Source organism: Branchiostoma floridae, chromosome 16 (assembly GCF_000003815.2).
Source record: "Branchiostoma floridae strain S238N-H82 chromosome 16, Bfl_VNyyK, whole genome shotgun sequence".
Lineage (NCBI taxonomy): Eukaryota > Metazoa > Chordata > Leptocardii > Amphioxiformes > Branchiostomatidae > Branchiostoma > Branchiostoma floridae.
In genome coordinates this window covers 4,085,730-4,106,185 of record NC_049994.1, presented here as the reverse complement: position 1 = coordinate 4,106,185, position 20,456 = coordinate 4,085,730, and the positions used below count along the sequence as shown (strand labels likewise).

The 20,456-nt window shown below is 38.6% G+C and overlaps 2 long non-coding RNA genes across 2 annotated transcripts; both read left to right on the top strand.

Moving 5' to 3' along the window:
* The first annotated feature begins 7,353 nt into the window (after positions 1 to 7,353).
* On the top strand, positions 7,354 to 10,366 carry LOC118432746. The gene is made up of 3 exons (XR_004833124.1): positions 7,354 to 7,595; positions 9,726 to 9,871; positions 10,192 to 10,366. It is a non-coding gene; the product is annotated as an uncharacterized LOC118432746 (long non-coding RNA).
* A 3,981-nt stretch (positions 10,367 to 14,347) lies between these two features.
* Positions 14,348 to 19,849, top strand: LOC118403679. The gene is made up of 3 exons (XR_004829673.1): positions 14,348 to 14,422; positions 19,070 to 19,182; positions 19,642 to 19,849. It is a non-coding gene; the product is annotated as an uncharacterized LOC118403679 (long non-coding RNA).
* Positions 19,850 to 20,456: the final 607 nt, after the last annotated feature.

The window sequence follows — 20,456 nt, the reverse complement described above, 5'->3', positions numbered from 1 at the left end:
CCCCCCCCCCTTTGGCTGGACCAACAAAAAAAAATTCGGCTGGACCACAAAAAAAAAGGAATTCCACAAAGAAATCAAGAAAATCAGTGAAAGTTGCAGCGACAATACAAAGGCGCTAACCAACAATGCCAAGGCGCTAACCAACAATGCCAAGGCGCACTCCTCTCGCTTTTACTTCCTCATTGGACATTGCGTCGGTCTTTGCGGGCATGGCCAGAATGTTCCGTAACCAGGACGTTGGCAATACTCCCGCCCTCCTTCGGAACTCGCTTATGTTCCGTCTGACTTTTGTTGCCCTATTACCCCATGTGGGTTGAGCGACGCAAGATACAATTTTTAATTCATTCTTTCATACTAAAAATTTAATGTCAGACTTACGATATGTCTCCGCTAAGGGACTTGACGTTATTTACCGGGGGGGAGGGCTGATGCAAAATGGGTCAGGGAAAAAAGAACGGCGATCTTTTCCACTACACATGTACGATATTTACACAAAATAAATTAATGTTCTACTTGGAAGAGACTTGGGTCCATCTTAGCGATCGTAACGAAAACCGCTTCAATACTGCTGTAATCATTCCAAAACGGGAGTTATTTCGGCCAACCAACAAACTTGCCGAAAAATTTTCGCGCCATCATATGCATGATTACGTCATATGCACGCAGCAGAGAGCCCGCTGTCACGAAAGTAAACATCGTAATGTTTTATCCCGTTGCCGTCCGTGAACCATTCCGTTTAGAAAGAACCGATGCACGCAGGATTGATATTTACTACGTAAACTTCGTGCGAACATGGAATTACACGACAGAGGTGGCTGCAGCATATTTCTTATGGGGAGGGCGAACTATATTGACGTAATCCTAGGGGGTCCGGGGTCATGCTCTCCCGTGAAAAATTTGAAATCTTGACTATCTGAAACGATCTTTCCTAACTTTTGATGGACAAATTTGCTGGCAGACTAAGCTAAGTTTAATAGCCTTTCTAGTAGAATTTCACAAGGCTTTTAGCTAATATTATTGAGGGCGACGACGTCCCCAACGTATTTTCACGATTTCGAGCGCAAGAGCCGTCGCAAGGTAGGTTTGGAGAAAAATGTTGAAATTTGAACCCTCTGAAACAGGATTTTCTGCACTTTGAGGGGTAAACTTTGCTGGTAGACTATGCTAAATGTAATGACATTTCTGTGGGGGGAAAAGATTTTGATGGCGACGAGCGTGGGCGTGGGCGCCGGAGGCGCAAGCCGTCGCCAGTGACGTCCAAAGAAAAATTGAAATCTTGACCACATGAAACTTCATTTCTTGACCACATGAAACTTCATTTCCTGCATTTCAGTCAGTGTTGATTCGTTGGTCATTTTTGCACAGAAATGGCTCTAAAATGCACCAGAGAGCCTCTTTATTTTAGAAAGCTCTCGGGGGAGGCCCCCCCCCCCAACGAGAGGGGGGGGGGGAACCCCCTCTCGTGCTCTCCCCCGCGCAGCTACGCTGCGCATTCGTGGGCTGACCTGAGCTACAACAGCATATGCGCCCCCCCCCCTTTGCAAAATCTTGGATCCGCCCCTGAACAGGCTTTGAATGACGTAGGGCAAAGAATATATTTGATCGCTAGTAGTTTAAGCAAACAAAAGTACACACACACACATTCAGATTTCTTGATTAGGCAAAGACATTTGAAAGAGTCCCGCCAAGCAGTGAACTGTGTCCATCCCCGGTGCTTCCCAGTGACGTCAGTTGTTCCGCGACGTAACCACGACAACCTTGGCTGTTACATGCCCTTTGGACACCCACGTTAAATTATGCATATTTCAAACGTTTAAGGCCATACAATACGGCCTTTTGCTTATCATGCATAGTGTAATAATTCCAAAGCCCTTGCCCGTTAATCTCATTGTTTTTTTAGAAGAGATAATTCACATTTTAGGAGCACAAAGTTGGAAATAAATAGAACGTCCAGGGGTGTGTATGGGCTTGAGAACAGCCTGTAGTTTCGCATCGCTTGAGGGATGTTAATCAAAGGTTTCGCATGATTTTGTCGCTGAAGTGCGACAACATGGACACTGTTAGGAGCTGTAGTCTGTGTCTGACCATACTACTGTCACTTGCAACGGCGACATCAGCTCTATTGGCTGTCTGTCCACCTGGGAAGGACGGTAAGTTTATTTATATTTAACACTGTCTTGTTCAAGTATTACTTCCCATTCACGGGGATAAATATGTACCTCTGCATGACCGAACCGTTATCTGGATACAGTCTATCTGGCATGATTAGCATTGTACTTCTGTTCATACTCCGATTACGAGATAGACTTTGGTAATTTATACCCACCCCGAGATATCGCCCAACCAGACTTGCATGGATAGAACATAATTATGCAATGCCAGAACTGTATTAGGTGGGAGGGGTGTACATATGTTGTGTGAATTCAACCATTCCGAATGTTTGTCTAGCCTGGGTGTCGTCTAGCAAGTTTACTGGGACACCCTCCCCCGTCAAGGCGATTAGATTAAAAACTACATTTACCAAGAAGCTGTCATCAACTTCTTGTACGTACTAATAAAAGCGCCCCCAAAGATAGTACAAAACTAGAGTTCCACGAACACATACCTTTGCCAAATAAACCAGGTTTGTTATGTAGAATGATGTATGTAGACAAATGCGTTACTCATTTCATTCTATAATTATATGCTTGGAGTTGGTTTATAAAATTTTGGCATTGATTTTGCAAATTAGATCCCAAGTTACAATCAATTGATATCAAATTGTATCAAGCATTACTTAAGCTATCAGCATACTAAAAATCGTGATGATCCTTTGATCCATTCTTGACTTATTCTCTTTCAAAGTCTTTAAATACACCTCTTACTCTCTTTCTCAGTTACATATGTGACAACTTTGAAAGTACTATAATGGAATGCAGTGGATTTATGAACTTTTCCTAATCAATTATGCAAATTAGCTGTTAATTTGCATAATAAGTATCATATTATATAAGTCTTCACTTAGGCTATTTACATGCCAAAAATCATAACAATCCATCAACACGTTCATATTTTCTCATTAATTATGCAAATGAGGTCGCAATTTGCATGATAAATATGTATTGACATTTCTCTCTTTCTCAGCTACATATGTGACAAGTTTTAAAGTCCTGTCATGGAATGTAGTGGATTTATCAAATGTCCTCATTAATTATGCAAATTAGCTGTTGATTTGCATAATTGGTATCTTATTATGTAGGTCTTCACTTACACTACCTACATACCAAAAAACATGATGATCCGTCAACATGTTCATATTTTCTCATTAATTATGCAAATGAGGTCATCATTTGCATAATTGATATCTTTGACATTTCTCTCCTTCTCAGCTACATATGTGACAAGTTTGAAAGTCCTGTCATGAAATGCAGTGGATTTATAAACTTTCCTCATTAATTATGCAAATTAGCTGTTGATTTACATAATTACTATCCCATTATGTAAGTCAACACTCATTCTATCTACATACCAAAAATCATGAAGATCCGTCAACACGTTGTAGAGTTATTCTCGTCCAAAGGTTGAAAGGAAACCGGCGCCTGCAGTACCAAAAAAGCCGCTAGGGGGCCCAAACTCACAGCACTCACACATACTCTCTGCCCCGTGGGCTATCTACCACTCAAAAATCATGACCACAGCATGTCCAGAACACGAGATATAAAAAATTGAGTTTCCGCTGCAGTACCTTAGCAAGCCGCTAGGGGGCCCATTATCGAACTTGACCTTCGTTTTCCCGACCCCTACCCACCTACCAAATATCATCAGGATCCATCGAAGGCTTCTCGAGTTATGCTGTTAACACACACACAGACACACAGACTCACAAGCCTAAAACATAACCTTAGCCATTCTGGCAAAGGTAACCAGGAAACGTATTGGTGAGAAAAAGTATAAGAGACACATTAAACAAGTTATGATAGGTAATATTTGGCATTTTGCCCATGCACCATTGTTGTCGTCTAACATGAATAATTTTATTCTGCTTCAGTTCCCAATTGCAATCTATCAAAAATAGAGAGTAAAATCTAGTTCATTACCTTCGCCAAGAAGGTTATATTTTGGGTAGCGTTTGTATGTGTGTATGTATAACACTGGCACAACTGGAGAATGCCTGAATGGATTGTATTGATATTCGGTATGTAGGTAGATCTTGATAACGCCTGAAAATGATTAGATTTTGGGCCCTCTAGAAGCTTGTTACGGTACTGCAGCGGAACTTCCGGGTTTAATATCAAGAGTTCTGGACAAGCTGTGGTCATGATTTTTTAGTGGTAGATAGCTAGTGGGGCTGAGAATAAGAAGTGTAGGTTTGGGCCCCATAGCGGCTTATTACCTTTGCCAGAATGGCTAAGGTTATGTTTTAGGCTTGTGAGTCTGTCTGTCTGTCTGTGTGTGTGTTAACAGCATAACTCGAGAAGCCTTGGATGGATCCCGATGATATTTGGTAGGTGGATAGGGGTCGGGAAAACGAAGGTCAAGTTCGATAATGGCCCCCCTAGCGGCTTGCTAAGGTACTGCAGCAGAACCTCAATTTTTTATATCTCGTGTTCTGGACATGCTGTGGTCATGATTTTTGAGTGGTAGATAGCCCTTGGAACAGAGAGTAAGTGCTGTAAGTTTGGACCCCCTAGCGGCTGCAGTCGCCGATTTCCTTTCAAACTTTGGACGAGAATAACTCGAGAGCGTGTTGATGGATCATCATGATTTTTGGTATGTAGATAGCCCAAGTAACAATGTACATAATGAAATACTAATTATACAAATCGGCAACTCATTTGCATAATTAATGAGGAAAGTTTATAAATCCACTGCATTTCATGATAGGACTTTCAAACTTGTCACATATATAGATGAGAAAGAGAGAAATATCAATGCATATTAATTATGCAAATGACGGCCTCATTTGCATAATCAATGAGAAAATGTAAACGTGTTGACGGATCGTCATGATTTTTGGTATCTAGATAGCCAAAGGGAAGACTTACATAATGGAATTCTAATTATGCAAATCGACAGCTAATTTGCATAATGAGGAAAGTATGTAAATCCACTGCATTCCTTTATAGGACTTTCAAACTTGACACATTTGTAGCTGAGAAAGAAAGAAATATCAATACATATTGATTATGCAGATGATGATCTCATTTGCATAATTAATGGGAAATATGAACGTGTTAACGGATCGTCATGATTTTTGGTATGTAGATAGCCTAAGTAAAAACTTACATAATGAGATACTGGTTATGCAAATTAACAGCTAATTTGCATAATTAATGAGGAAAGTTGATAAATCCACTGCATTCCATTATAGGACTTTCAAACTTGTCACACATGTAACTGAGAAAGATGGCAGAGAGTAAGAGGTGTATGTTTGGGTCCGCTAACATCTTTTCTTGAACTGCAGGAGCCGGTTTAGTTTCCTACTTTGAGAGAGAATAAGTCAAGAAGGGATGAAACTATCATCATGATTTTTGGTATGCTGACAGCTTAAGTGATGCTTGATACAATCTAATATTAGTAAGTAAATAGGGATCTAATTTGTATAAGCAATGGCAAAATGTTATGAACCAACTCCAGGCATATAAGATAAAATATAATGAGTAACACATTTATGTCTACAGACATCATTCTACATAACAAACCTGGTTTATTGGCAAAGGTATGTGTTCGTGGAACTCTAGTTTAAGAACTGCAGAGGCAAGTTTAGTGTCATACTTTGAAAGAGAATAACTCAAGAAGGGATTGATGGGTTGTTATCATTTTGGGTGTGTAGATAACTTAAGTGATGCTTCACATAATTACATATTAACTATTCAAATTGGGATCTAATTTGCATGATCAATTAAGAAATCATCTTAACACGCTTAGTTCAATTATAGGGTCATTGCAACATGTGACTTTTGTACTTGAGAAAGATAAGAATACTAATAGATATATATTATGCAAAATAAGTTCTTAATTTGCATAATTATTGAGAAAATTGTGATAAAATGGCAGGAGCTTCTTACATTTTTGCATTTGGAAGTTATATAAAGGTGAACATCATTGAACATTAATTATACAAATCAGGTCCTCATTAGCATAAATTATCAGAAAGTACGATAAAAGCCTTCTTTCCTAACATAGATTGCGTACGTCAGTTGTTTGGTGTAGGAGATGATCAAGTAATATAATATATGCAAATTAGAACTGTATTTGCATAATTAATGACAAACACAATTAATACAGCAGTTGTAAAAGATAGATTTATTTTGCAAAGGTATGGGGTCGTGGAACTCTAGTTTTCAAAGTGGTAAACGGCAGAAAATGTTTTAACTTTATTTCCAATAGATACATAAATGAATAAATCAGTTGACATGAAATAAGAACTGAAGTACTGATATCATATTCATTGACCTTTGATTGAATATCATATCTTCGGCTCCTCCGTGCTGTTACTATCATTCTGATTCATATATATAGGGGTGTTCGATAACATACTTGTCAAAATGTTTACATTGCAGGGCACCCATCTGATCAGATACACAACGTTGAATATGTACCAGTCATTGGTCAAAGCCAGGAATTGAAATGCCATTCCCTCCATGACATCCTTCCTCCCAAGTCGAAACTTTTGTGGTTCAAAGATGGCAATCAGGTAAGTGGTGAACCTTTATGTCAGGGAGCATTTTTTGTCATATTTGAAAATTGTAATTTCTAGTATTTTATAACCATGAACAATTTCATGAGATGTTTTTTTGCATAATTTTTTTCATACTTTGTTGTTATCTTACTTTGATACAGTTCACTAGACAAAGTACAGGGGTGCCTAAGCATTTGCTTTGAGATTCGTACCAACATCATGTGATACGCACGAATCACTATGTGAAAACGCATGAACCTTTTTAAAATCATAGGAATCATTATGCGAAAACGTACGAACCTTATGTGATTCGCACGAATCACTGTGTGACACACACGAACCTTATGCGGTTTGCACGAACCTCATGTCACGTGACCACTGCCGGGTCACGTGACATTACGTCATTCGCATAAGGTTCATGCAAATCACATATAAGGTTCGTACTTTTTCGCATAGTGATTCGTGTGATTTTTATAAGTTCGTTCGTACGCTTTCGCATAGTGATTCATGTGATTTTCATAAGGTTCGTGCGTTTTCGCATAGTGATTCGTGCGTATCACATAATGTTCGTACGAATCTCATAGGGTTCGTGCAAATGCTTAGGCACCCCTGAAGTAGCATTTCATTCAACTGGCAGTAGTGTATTCGTAATTGAAATGTATGCAATGTAAATTATATTTATAGGTGCCAATTACTAACACGTCGGATGGCCGTGTCACCGTTTCTGAACGCGTTGTCCAAGTTCCGGAAAACGTCAGCCATTTATACCGACGATCTCAGGGCGCCAAGCTCTTAAGTTCTGTCCTGTCCATTCGCAACGTTGAGAAGGCTGATCATGGCCGGTATAAATGTTACGTTTTCCCCGACAATGATTCAACGTCCAAGATGGCAAAAAGGACTCATGAGTTTCCCGTTTGCAGCTATACTCTCTATTGTGAGTAGGGATATTACAGTTCAGTTTTGTAAACGTCATATCAAGTATTGTTTTGTTAGTAAGATGGAATGGGGAAGATATGTTGGGTAGCTCTGGAATGATTACAATGTCTTTGTTGTCGATTCGTCAGATTTCAAAGATACCATCCTAAGGCTTGTTGATAATCTATACTCATCAAACATATCCATACTGTTATTCAAATGATGGTAAGGTAATACAACATAGCAAGGAAAGCACATAGCAGGAGTTCGGAGACCTTATACCTCCATGAAATATTTAGAGCTTTTGTAAATATATTTTGAAACTCCTATGTCCAATTGACTAGTTAAATTTTATGCCCTTTTGAATGTGTATGTATCACTACGTGTTATGCTGATGCATTTCGATCATTACTTTCACCAAAAGGTTATGTTTCGTTTGTTCGTCTGTTAACAGTATATCTCGAGAAGCTATGAATGGATATTAATGATATTTGGTAAGTGAATAACTCAAGAAGTGATTGACAGATCATCATGATTTTTGATGTGTAGAAAGCTTTAGTAGTGATTTATATAATTGATATCATAATCAATGAAGAAATCCACGGCACCCATGATATGACCAAAATCATGGAAATATGTTACCGAGGAAGTGAGGAATATCAGTAGATATCGATTATGCAAATTCAGATCTCATTTGCATAACTAATAAATTTTTTGATAATATTTCACAGTCAGAAGTTGCGGCATTATGAAGTTAATATGTACTATTTATGTAAGCATGAAGTTAAGCGAGGGTGAGCGTTATTACCTCCATGAAATGTCATGGAGGTTATATTTTACCCTGCGTTTGTGTGTGTGTGTGTCTGTCAACAAGATAACTCAAGAACGGCTGGATGGATTAGTTTCATATTTGGTGTGTTGGTGGGGTGTGACGAAAGCTAGAAGTGATTAGATTTTGGGCCCCCTAGCAACTTTCCTTGGTACTGCAGCGCCACTTCCGGTTTTGCTATCTCGTGTTCTGAACAAGATATGGTCCTAATTTTTGGGTGTTAGATAGCTCTTGTGCTCAGGAATAAGTGACATAAGTTTGGGCCTCCTAGCGTCTGGTTTTGGGATAGCAAGGGCATTTTTGGCAGAAACTTCTGAAGTGGATAACTCAAGAAGGAAACAATGGATTTTCATGATTTTTGGTATGTAGGTACCTTAGACAATGTTATACAAGATAAAATACAAATTATGCAAAATTAGATTACATTTGCATAATTAATGAGCTTATTCTATCATAGCAGTTTTTCAATGTATCTCTTGTACCGGACATGATATGGTTTTGATATTTGGGTGGTAGATAGCTTTCAACGTCATGGCAAAGTGGGGCAAGTTTCAGCCCCCTAACATGTAATTGTGGAACTGCAGGGGTGTTTGTGTCAAGACACTCCAAAGAGGATAACTATAGAAAGGAATGATGGATTGCCATCATTTTTGGCATGCAGGTAGCTTAGGCAAAGATGTTTATAATGATATACATTTTATGCAATTGAGGACTTAATTTGCATAATCAATGAGGAAATTGTACAATTCCATTGTTTTCAATAGCTGAACTTACGTAAATGTAACACATGCAATTTATCATAGGTGAGAGATAAGCAGATACCAAATATGCAAGTGAGGAACTGATTTGCATAATATATACAGAAATAGCAAATCCACATAATGACTAATATTGGGAATTTCATAATTGTGACATGTGTACGTTAGTCAATAATGAACATCGCCATACATAAATTATGTAAATGGTAGTCATTTGCATTTAATTTTCATGGAGGTATGAGGTCGCCGAACTCTAGTTAGATATGATTCATGCAAACCAGGCTACATTTACATAGTTCATGTGGAATTTGCTTCATGAATATTATTTTGCTATGATGTGACCTTAATACTAACTAATTTGTGTTGTTGACTTACTTAGGTAGAGAGGATGTTCAACTGATATGCAAACGATTCAAGTCATTTCTGTAATCAATGATAAACATTTTATGATACGTCACTTAAAAATTTTAACACTTTGGCGAGAGTATGAGGTCGTAGAAATCCAGTAAGTTGATGATGTTCATTATTGGTTTACAAGTATCTTATTATCATTGTTTTCTAGATCCTGACACGGATTTGGAGAAGCTTGTAGACCGAAGGCTGACCAAGACTTGTAAAACGCATCTGACGTGCCTAGTAGTACATTATCCTTACTGCCCATGTGACACGGATTCGTGTAGAATGTTGCTGATCAAAGATGGAAAAATGGTAACGTGTTAGACCGATTAGAGTACTAACATGAATCATTAGTTAAAGTACGAGAATTGTACATATTCATTCATGATAGCTAAGATTTCTTATGCTAATGATGGTATTTTATTGATGAAATGGTAGCACCGATAGTTGTATGAATAGCAGATAATGATCACAAAGGCAACATTACTCACGGTAATAAAAGGCACACACAATTGCTTTGAAAGTTTGGCTTTCAGTTTCAGTACCGTGCTTCAAGCAATGGATACATAGTTGATAACTTGATATGATATTAACTAATCTGGTGTAATGACATCGTGTTTTGTTTTCTATAGGTTGCATCATCTACGTCTGTTGAATTAAAAAAATACACCTTTAAGTCAACGTTGAAGATCTCCATTGATGGTCCAGAAGATTTCGGACGGTATGACTGTGTGCTGAAGCAGTTGGTTGTTGATTTTGTAGATGGGTCGACATTCGAGAATTCGAGAGCTGGAATATCGTTGTATCTACGTCAGCCAACAGGTAAGAAGGTTATTATTAGCATTGGTCAATTTTCATACGTTATGTTTCAAGGGATTGAAAGGGATACCAACGTAGAATGTTCATTAAGCTTAATTTGATTTGATGGTGATATGTTTTCGGCTGTATTAAGTTTTTTTGTATATTTTAGGTGATTATTTTCCCTGCTATATTTTGAACTTAAAAGACATTCATCGAGAGCATCGTAGTTTGTGTGCTTGAATTAGTAATTGAGCTTGAATTAGTAAAATAGCCAAAAAGAAAACGGCTACATGAACGTGTGTTTATAGTAGTGAGAAATTCCAAGTGAGGCCAAGTGATTTAAATAGTCAAAGTTTTGAATGCTTGTTTGTAACTGAAGCAATTAGCAGGTAATGTTCGGCAGTTGCGCGCAAGGGCGGAGCTACTTACACAGTTCTGTGTTTTGTGTGGTGCGTCGTCCCCTGGCAGCGAGAAAGTGCTCCTTGGTGCGTGTGGCTAATGCCATGCTTTTGTATTACCCATATTGTAAGGAAATGAGACCTTAATCAGATGCATAGGAGTGCTGCTCATCTCCATTTCTATAACCCTTGGTCCACAGGTCACACGTTTAACTTATCCATTCCTAACATTACTACAATACACTAGTGTGTACGTGGATTTTGCATACTATAGTATTCTTTTATCTTTTTCAGCCCATGTGAAAAAGCCACAGAGAGCTTTTATAACCTCTGGCAAAGCACACCTTTCCTGCCTCTTTGAAAAATGGTTCCTACCAATCCTAACTGTTCCGAAGTGGAAAACTTGGGAAGTTGTTCTTCGGAAGGATGGTAAAGAGGTAAGATATTGCCTGCAATTCTTTGTGTGCCCAAGTACCGTACGTAGCTAGTACGACATCACGTGTATAGATTTGCTTTAGAAATAAAATGGCTAAGGATACCATCTCATGCTATTTCCTTTATTACTTCCATGAAATATGAAGGTAGTGTGTGTGTGTGTGTGTGTGTGTGTGTGTGTGTGTGTGTGTGTATGTGTGTGTGTGTCTTTTTTATGTGTTTTTAATGTGTGCGTATATTTCCTGATATTTGTTATGATGATTTTTTGATGAGAATAGCTGATGGGGAGGCGAAGGTTAATGCCGATTTTTCTATTCCAGATTGCTTCTAAAGAAACGCCCCTCTCCCCGGACAACACGGTGTGGGAATCATTTTCCCTGAAGAAAACTCCGGATGTCTATGGACGATACGAGTGCGTGATAAGACAGACACATCATGGCTGCATGAAGCAGTCATGGTTTGAAGAGCCAGATTACGGGAACGCACTTATACCATACCGCTCACGTCCGGTACGTCCGGACCTGCAGCCACATATAGGTACGTCCATCTTATCCACTATGTCATTTCCCTCCTCCAAAGTGAAAAGAGACATGGGATGAACGTTTTTGTAATTGATTTTTCTTTAATGTTCCTTGGCTCTTTTTGATTTTCCTGCATTTTGAACATATGCACTTTATCTCTTTCCCTTGTTAACCCAATCGAGACATGGGCGGGAAGGAGGTCGTATAACTGCCGAACGAAGTAAGCTAGGACTACGAAACTCGGTGACTTTTCCTAAAATATTGTTTGCAACTATTCTGTGAAAAAATTTAGATTGTGATTGTTTGTGTTGCCATGGCAACGGGTTTCTGACTGGCATATTTGACCAAATTTACTAATTTCAGTTTGAATGTCATTGTTTCATTGCTAGACCACACTTGTTTACCTATATCATCAACATCCTGTGTAATTTCAGATTACATTCATAATTACATATCTATAATTTATGCCAATTTGATGACGTCATGTGTAAAAATCCAAGATGGCGGACAATGTCATTATCAACGGTAAATACATGTTACTTTTACGCAAATTCCGTCAAAATCTTTTATTTTTCTACAAAACACAATCACTTGAACCTTTTAGTCTACTTGAATTGAGTTTGGGGGTTATATGCAGAAAAAAAACGTATTTTAGAAAATTCAAGCTTGTCTATCCAAGACGTCGGACAGATGACGCCATTTTCTGACGTCAAATAGGCGTCATTGTCGTCGTCATCTGCAACAAAAGACTTGGTAGAGTTAGATACCTATAAGATACCCTTTATTGTCATCGTTTTGTTTAATACCTTTGAGTATAGGTAAAATTCCACATTTAGACGGTTTTAGCCAAAAATATATTATGACGTCATAATTACGTCATATTAAGTCATAATGATACGAAAAGTACAGAATATATAAAACTTTATCAGTACATCTTGCCTATTAAATTTCGTGATCGTAACCCAAGCCGTTTTGAAATTACGAAGGGGGGGGGGGGTTCAAAAGGATCGGATTCCCCAAAAAGCCCGGTCTAGATAGGGTTAAGCCATAAAAAATTGCAATGCTCTCAATTCTTGGTGCAGCTATTGTTGAGGAATTTTCAGTTTTCGAAACGATTTTTGGGGACTATACTCATTAAAATGTGTTCTAAGTATTCTGGACATCTTTGTCATGATGCATATTAAGCACTCATGCTGAAAATGTCCATGCATGTACAGTATTATAACTTTTTTTACAAAGCTAATCTCTTCGCTGAAATAAAATGTCATTTTGTCGGTTGAGGAATCTTTGCATTCACATATTTCCAAACATAACATAAAATCGTTTCCATTTTTTTAAGTCCCTGCTTGGTTATGGAGAACAGTTAAACACGCCTGTGGATTTTTTGTCGAGCGTAGAGAAGTGCCAGTGGACCGCTATGCAATTGTCGTTGCATTACATGGAAATCAAGTAAGTTGGTCGCCAGAAATGGTTTTATAGGGTCTTTGTCTAGAAAACTCTAAGCATGCATTTGTGATCTGCATAATCTTTGGTAAGACTTCGGAGACAATGTTATGGCTGATAGCTTAGTTTTGTTTGTTTGTTTGTTTGTTTATTTGTTTGTTTGAACCTTTATCTATTAATGAAAGCTAAAATCGGCCTGCAGGCCGCTTTTCATTGAGGTCATGAGGGAAGAGGCAAGGGCCAGACAAAGTGTATTACAGAGATACAGTTTACATCATTCTTAGTTTGCCCTCTAAAACGTAGGTTAGTTGTAAGCACGTAACGTGTATCATTATAGTATCAATTCAATGTTTGCCACAGGGGCATATAAACAATGATAGGTTTTAGTCCCACGTCCAGTTAACAATAAACTTGAGTATTGCAGGTTTTGCGGTTAGACGTCGACAGCATACCATTAGAAGATGATGGAGGCAACATTGTCTCAGCTAACTTTGAAATTGAGGTTAAGGACCCGACCTCTTTCGGCATTTACGACTGCATTCTGGAGAAGGATGGTCTCCCAGATCCAAATGCTAAGGACATTACTGCAGAGTCGTCTTATGTTTACAGGTACGTGTGATGCTAATGTCAATTTGAAAGAAAGCTGCAGTACTTTCCTCCCAATGTCTTACTACATTTCTTTGACGTGTAGTTTCTTTTGCCTTCAGGTCGGCTTCAGCAGAGTTACTGATTCGAAACATTGAAACATAAATATGAGATGTGTGTGATATGCGATATATGTGAGATAGCGTGGCGCAGTCGGCAGCGCGTTTGGCTCAGAGCCAAGAGGTCCTGAGTTCGAATCCTGCCGTGTCACCGATCTTGTGCCCTTGGGAAAGGCACTTTACACGACTTTCCTCACTTTACTCAGGTGTGAATGAGTGAATCTATCTATCTATCTCTCCCTCTCTCTCTCTCTCTCTCTCTCTCTCTCTATATATATATATATATAAATATATATAAATATATATATATATATATATATATATATATATATATATATATATATATATATATATATATATTTCAATCATCCGGGCGTGCTGGTTGCACGGATGGCCATGACTCTCTTCCTCCATCCCTCCCTATCCTCCATAGCCTCAACCGAGCAGCCAGGAATAGCAAAATATGAAATATGATGTATGTTTGGTTTTCCAGTGGTAGCTATTTCCATAACACGTTCCAGATCACCCCAAGTACAATTTGGAGACCTCTACGTTCAAACCGTAAGTTTTCATTTCAATACAGTCTGCACCATTGCGTGATTCGTTTTCCTACTCACAGAATGTATTTGTATGTTTATCAATCCCCTAAGCTTCACTGCTTATCATCTGCCCCAATGGTTTGGATAAGTGAGTGTGTGTATGTACGTGTATATGTGTGCTGGCTCAATAGTTACGATGCTACATTGTAGAGTAGTATGTTTCTGCAAAGATTGTGATACTTTGGGGAACTTTAATAAGTTACTGTAATGTAGAAGAAAGTTGAAGTAAGATACATCACGGCACGAAAAACGGTATTTAAGCGTGCTGAAACCATGCGTAATGTTGACGTATTTTCTTTCTTTACGGACCTATACACCACTTATACGAGTACGTAAATATTGCCTTTAATTGGTCTTTCCGTAGGTCCGTGTTAGTCCTTATTTTCCGGTTTTCCAGTTGTCTTTCAGCAGCTTAAAGATGTCGTAAATGATTATTAAACCCCCCTTAAAACTTGTTTAAAGTTCACGTTTATTTGATCTAAAGCCTCTATACGTCTTATATACGTGTGCATTAAGTGGATTATAACGTGTGTTTAGGTGCCTTTTCAGCAGCTTAAAGTTGCCATAAATACTTATTAAAACGCCCTTAAGACATGTTTAAACTTCACGTTTATTTGATCTAAAGCCTATTTACGTCTCATATACGTGTGCATTAAGTGGATTATAACGTGTGTTTAGGTGCCTTTTCAGCAGCTTAAATTCGCCATAAATACTTATTAAAACGCCCTTAAGACATGTTTAAACTTCACGTTTATTTGATCTAAAGCCTATTTACGTCTCATATACGTGTGCATTAAGTGGATTATAACGTGTGTTTAGGTGCCTTTTCAGCAGCTTAAAGTTGCCATAAATACTTATTAAAACGCCCTTAAGACATGTTTAAACTTCACGTTTATTTGATCTAAAGCCTATTTACGTCTCATATACGTGTGCATTAAGTGGATTATAACGTGTGTTTAGGTGCCTTTTCAGCAGCTTAAATTCGCCATAAATACTTATTAAAACGCCCTTAAGACATGTTTAAACTTCACGTTTATTTGATCTAAAGCCTATTTACGTCTCATATATGTGTGCATTAAGTGGATTATAACGTGTGTTTAGGTGCCTTTTCAGCAGCTTAAAGTTGCCATAAATACTTATTAAAACGCCCTTAAGACATGTTTAAACTTCACGTTTATTTGATCTAAAGCCTATTTACGTCTCATATACGTGTGCATTAAGAGTCTATATTTTTCGTTTTAGCAGCTAAAAGTTGTCATATATACGCACTAAAACACCCTTAAGACATGTTTAAAGTTCCCTCTGTACGTCTCATATACGTATGCATTAAGTTGATTATAAGGTGTGAATAAGTGCCATTTTAGCAGAATAATCATAAGCACATTTCAAAGCAAGAAAATACAATGGATGACACTTTGAAATTTTATTGAATCACGAGAAAATATTACATGGAAAAGTAAAAAAAAATACAGCCTACTAGGTATTTGTGGCCTATTATTCTGATGTAGTCGGCAGTTGAAGCAATCACAACGGTTGTGCAATTCCGTGCAGCATCCAAGTCCACAGTAACATTTCCAGTATCGGACGAAGCGTCTCGGCGTAAGTTAAAAAGAGCACACAGTTCAATCTGGCCACCACAGGAAAAAGAATCCGGTAAGATCTAGAGTAGTGGCCGATATGACTCGTGTTGTTGGATGGTCTTGGACTCTTGGATTATTTGGACGCGAAACATGTTCAGCTTGCAGTCTCGGCTTCTATTAATCCGGATGGTACAAGGGTCGTAATTTCCCATTCTGTGTCGATTTCCAACAGCATCAACTTGTACAGAATGATAGCCACCTCCTCTCTTTGCATCAAATTCCGTCACCGGGGGTCCTAGGCTGTAAAAGCAATGTCACGGCCACAACTTGCGGATTACAACAGGTCCAAACGTTCTTCAATACTTCTCTTCAGATGAACGCCTGGAAAATAACCGCTCCGTGCCGGTAAATTTGAACCCCCACTCTTTTCTGCCATTGGATACATCCTATCACATGACACAGCCGCTGTGTATGTATAGTATGCCGGCCACAGACGGAGGCGCGCCCCATGCGAATTAACGCTGAATAAATTTACATCTAGCCTGCCCATGCATATCACAATAACCAAAACAAAACCGAGCAACACGGGAAGACACTGCCCAGACTGTTCTTTCTTGACCCTTGCTTGCAGATAACGAAGTAAACATCATTCGTACATTTACTTGTAGAAATGCTCGCCATTTAATAATAACAAAAACATAGAGAAAACACCACTCACTACACAAAACGCTATGTCTACTACATCAGTATTCTTCAAGCAGAGGTTGAGTCGCGGAGATATTAATAGTAGTAGTCGGGATTTCTACCGGCGCTTAGCTCTCGGGTCAACTTGCCACAAAAAAAAACAGGCGGCCTAAGTTAGACCCTGGAAGTTCAGAACATATATGCGGTATATTAAAAAGTGAAGGGTCTCCTCTTTTTCGCATAAACTGCGCTTCAAACATGCCGTATGTTCAGCAGAAAAAGGCAACATTTCATAAAACCTTTTAGACGGTATATAAGCCAATAAATAAAACGGGGCTGGTGCCCCCCGTTCGCTTAAACTACGCGGATTCAAAGATTAAACATGTCGTATGTTCAACAGAACTACGCAACATTTCATATACGTTTTGGCAACATATAAGCTAAACGGGGGTGGTCTCTCCTAGTTCGCTTAAAAGTGCGCGGATTCAATTGAAAGATTAAACATGTCGTATGTTCCACAGAAATACGCAAAATTTCAAATACTTTCTGGCAACATATAAGCTAAACGGGGGAGGTCTCCCCGTGTTCGCTAAAAAGTGCGCGGATTCAAAGATTAAACATGTACGTTCAACAGAAATACGCAACATTTCATATAAGTTTTGGCAACATATAAGCTAAACGGGGGAGGTCTCCCCTAGTTCGCTTAAAAGTGCGCGGGTTCAATTGAAAGATTAAACATGTCGTATGTTTGACAGAAATACGCAACATTTCATATACGTCTTGGTAACATATAAGCTAAACGAGGGAGGTCTCCCCTAGTTCGCTGAAAGTCTTAAACTGCGAAGATTCAAAGATTAAACATGTCGTATGTTCAACAGAAATACGCAACATTTCATATACGTTTTGGCAACATATAAGCTAAACGGGGGAGGTCTCCCCTAGTTCGCTTAAACTGCGCGGATTTAAAGATTAAACATGTCGTATGCTCAACAAAAATACGTAACATTTCATATACGACTTGGCAACATATAAGCTAAACAGGGGAGGTCTCCCCTAGTTCGCTTAAACTGCGCGGATTTAAAGATTAAACATGTCGTATGATCCACAGAAATACGCAAAATTTCAAATACGTTTTGGCAACATATAAGCTAAACGAGGGAGGTCTCCCCTAGTTCGCTGAAAGTCTTAAACTGCGAAGATTCAAAGATTAAACATGTCGCATGTTCAACAGAAATACGCAACATTTCATATACGTTTTGGCAACATATAAGCTAAACGGGGGAGGTCTCCCCTAGTTCGCTTAAACTGCGCGGATTCAAAGATTAAACATGTCGTATGTTCAACAGAAATACGCAACATTTCATATACGTTTTGGCAACATATAAGCTAAACGGGGGAGGTCTCCCCTAGTTCGCTTAAACTGCGCGGATTTAAAGATTAAACATGTCGTATGTTCCATCCACAGAAATACGCAAAATTTCAAATACGTTTTGGCAACATATAAGCTAAAGGGGGAAGGTCTCACCTTGTTCACTTAAACTGCGCGGATTCAAAGATTAAACATGTCGTATGCTCAACAGAAAAACGCAACATTTCATATACGTCTTGGCAGCATATAAGCTAACGGGGGAGGTCTTCCTTGCGTACACGGCGGTTCGAAATAAATTATACATGGCGTATATTCAAACAAAAAACGCAACATTTCATATAACGTAAGGTAGCGCATATAAGCCAAACGTAAGAGGTCTTCCCTGTCTTCCCGAATTAAACCTTGCGCACAGAAAGATTGAATACGTCATTTGCTTTCGGAATAAACAACACAGAAGAGTATTGTATTTGACTTTGCTGAGGTATTAACATAACATTTTGTACCGGAAAACGCAATTGTCAGTTTTGACTGTAAATCTTGCCACTTTTTTAAAACAGATGACGCAATGTTTTATCAAACACCAGACAAAGGCTTATTATATTTGACATAGCCAAGGTAAGTTTGGTAAACATGTATTTTGTAACAGATCTAGAGAAACGGTATTTGTGAGTTTTGACAGAAAATATAACCACAGTGGTAAAACAGTAAAACGGATTATTTTCATAACTTTTAAGACATTTAAGTTGTCTTTTCGGCATACTAAAATAGATGTAAAATTCACGTAAAGAAACACGACAGATTAAGTTACATTTACAAACGCTGAAATCTTACGTAAAGGCCAGATGTATGTTTCCGATGCCTTTAATAGATCTTAAAATCTTCTGAAATATTTCTCCGCCTTTAAGGGCTTTATACGTATCTCTGAAACTTTGCTTAAATAGTTGTTTTCGTGCTGTGCATGTTTATGCACATGCAGGAGAGCAGGTGAAGCTAGGCTCATCGTTGTACATACCATGTCACTCTCCTGAAGATGTCCTCACTAGTACCGACGAAATGTCACAATTGTCGTGGTATCGGAACGGGGTACAGGTACGTGTACAACAATAATTTCTCTCGGGAGATAAGAGTTTTCTTTTACACAACCAGTTAATTTCACCTTAGCTGACATTTCATGGATTTCTGCGTCTTGCCGCTATGTGTAGCCGATGTGGTGGCGCCTTTGCGGCGAGAACACAATCCCAAACGTTAGAGATAAAGCCTTGGATGAATGAAATGGATGGGGCCAAGGTAATAGATAGAGAAAACAAATGACGCACCCGGGGGTGGGGTGGTTGTTGGGTGTTGGGTTGTTTGGGATTGTGTTCTTACTGCAAAAGTGCTACCTACATGTACATCGGCTACACAAGGCGGCGAGAAGAAGAACTCCAGTATAGACTCCATATATCTCCATATATAGACTCCAACTTATATCTTATGGTCTACCAACCTGATGAACTTATTTTCGGAAATAACCTGCATTCCATGTACACGTTTTTTGTTTGTTTTCAGATTAGAGATGACGACAACTACGCGACTCTTATTAGTCAAAGATTCTGGGATGAGAAACAGCTAGTTTCCTTCCTCTGGTGCATAGTGAATACTGACAATGTGGAAGCTTTCGGAACATATGAGTGTCGCTCCAAAGACGATATCAAAATATCGACTGCTCCATCAGAGACCCTACAAAGCTTTTCAATTGACCCTCACAACTGGACTGAGCAAGGTATGTTTTTGTGAATCGATTAATCATTTATAATGATAATGGTAACGATTACTCACCAATTGTTTTGTTTGAAAGGAAACACATTTGGCATCTGACAGATTCCACTGACCCTACTGTTTTATTGAAAATCTTAGTAAATTGTTAGTGCCTATTGCTTGGTTTCTTGTTTACCGCTACATCCCATTCATTGCTTTCTGTTATATCTTAATATATGCAACATTGATGTCTGCTGTGCCTTATAATATGTCATGAACTCTTAAACCGTTTACTCATTCTTCAGCAAACGACCTCTTTAAAGAGTTAACAACCGATAGGAAAACGTGTAAGGACGGCTTTCGTATGTGTGCTGACGGCATTCGAGTGCGCGACAATGCTTTATCAGGTACAGTTAACTTGCTAAGGATGTCATTTGAATGTTTACTTTCATTGATGTCATTGACATATTTGGTATTCTCATTCTTCACATCCCACTTTCAAAAATAAATTGAAATGCAAGATATGGGAGTGATTCCATGTTTCAAGGTTTCTTTTTTTCAACAGCAGTTTTGCCAGTTACAAGAATGCACTTGGCAACAGATGTCCAATATGACACGATATATCA